This window comes from Rhincodon typus, unplaced genomic scaffold (assembly GCF_021869965.1).
Source record: "Rhincodon typus isolate 14 unplaced genomic scaffold, sRhiTyp1.1 hic_rhity00000063, whole genome shotgun sequence".
Taxonomy (NCBI): domain Eukaryota; kingdom Metazoa; phylum Chordata; class Chondrichthyes; order Orectolobiformes; family Rhincodontidae; genus Rhincodon; species Rhincodon typus.
In genome coordinates, this window is record NW_025965701.1 from 86,862 (window position 1) to 88,835 (window position 1,974).

Genomic DNA, 1,974 nt, shown 5'->3' on the forward strand with positions numbered 1-1,974 from the left:
CAGGAAATGGGCTTCATGCTGCAGCTCCTCAGTTGCTGCACAAACACCGCGATTTATGCTGTGACCCAGACTAAGTTCAGGCAGCAGCTGAAGAATGTGCTGAAATATCCCTTTACCCAAATTCATCAATCAATCAAATTCACTCATTAATCAATCCATCCAGGATTTTCTCATTTCAGTTCAATGTTTCAGCAATGAAGCAGCCTGTCGCTATGGTAACAGACTGAGGATAGTGCTGGTTTATCCAACCTTATCCCACAGGGGGTTACAGGGAAACAATGTCAATGTTTCTCTCAACTCACAGGCCAAAGAGAAAAGTCACCATTCCACTGTCTGCATCCATAACTTCAATATGTAATTAACGTTCATTAAAAAGTGCCAAGCAGCACAGCAAACTATATTGTTGTTTGTCTTTGTTTTGAAGAAGCTAAGCTGGAGAGAGACAGACTCGGCCCCAAGGGAATGGGAGGATTTCGGGACTGAGCTCAGGAGTTGGGTTTAAGTCACTCTGTCCTTGCGTTCACCTCTGGGATATCTCTGTCTCTTTCTCTCTCGCCTGTCCCTCCTCGCTCGCTCTCTCCCTCTCTGACCCACATTTCTCCATACCCTACTGCTCCCCATCCTTCTCTCCATTCCCTTCCTTCTCTCTTTCCACCCACCCTCTTCAAACCACTCCCTCCCTCTCTCCCTGCGTCCTGTCTCTCTCTCCCTCCTCCTCGAATGTCCGCACTCCCTTCTCTCACCCTCTGCCTGTGTGAACCTCATGCCCAATCTGTATTTTTCCCTCTGACCTCACCTCTCCCAAATCCCCTGTCACAGTCTTTCCCTCTCTCCGTCCCCCTCCCCCTCTCTACCTCTCTCCCCATCCCGCTCTGTCCCCTTTGTCTCTCTCCTCCCCCCTCGCTGTAACCTCTTACTCTGTTTCTGTTTCCTTGTCTCTACCGCTCTATCTCTGATGCACTTTCTCTCTCTCTCTGCCTCCTCTTCCTTGTCCTCCTCTCTCCCTTCAAGTCCCTCACTTATCTCTGCAACCCCCTGGCTCCCTGTCCCCCGTCCCCCTGTACCCCAGCCCTGTATCTGGCTCCCCTGGCCCCGTCCCCCTGTACTCCAGCACCTGCCCCTATCGCTCTCTCTCTCTCTCCTGCCCTCCCTGTTGCTCACTCCATCGCTCCCTCCCCGCCACTCGGTCCCCGTCCCTTGCTCCCACCCCGTCCCTCGCTCCCTCGCCGTCCCTCGCTCCCTCCCCGTCCCTCGCTCCCACCCCGTCCCTCGCTCCCACCACGTTCCTCGCTCCCTGTCCCTCCCAGTCCATGTCCCTCGCTCCCTCCTCCCTGTCGCCATCCCCGTCCATCGCTCCCTCCCTGTCCCTTCTTCCGTCCCTCGCTCCCTCACCATCCCTCACTCCCTCGCACCTTCCCCATTACTCGGTCCCTCGCCATCCCTCTCTCCGTTCCTCCTTCCTGCCCTACTACCTGTCCCTCCCTCACTCCCTCCCTCCCCGTCCCTCGCTCCTCCCTTGTCCCTCGCTATGTACCTCGCTCCCTCCCCATCCTTCGGACCCTCGCACCCTCCCTGTCTCTCGCTCCCTCGCCGTCCCTCGCTCCTTCCCTCCCTGTTCCTCGCTGCCTCACTCCCTCCCTGCCCCTCGCTGCCTCGCTCCCTCCCTGCCCCTCCCTCCCTGTTCTTTGCTCCCTCCCTGTCCCTCCCCCTCCTTGTCCATCTCTGTCCCTGTCCCCCGCTCCCTCCCTGCACCTCGATCCCTTTCCCTCCCCCTCCTTGTCTGTCCCTGTAACTGTCCCTCGCTCCCTCCCTGTCCCTCGCTCCCTCCCCATCCCTTGCTCCCGTACCTAGCTCCCTCCCCGTCCCTCGCTCCCATCCCTCTCTCCCTCGCTCCCGTCCCTTGCTCCGGTCCCTCCCTCCCTCGTTCCCTCCCCATCCTTCGCTTCCTTTCTCCCTGCCTCTTGCTCACTCCCC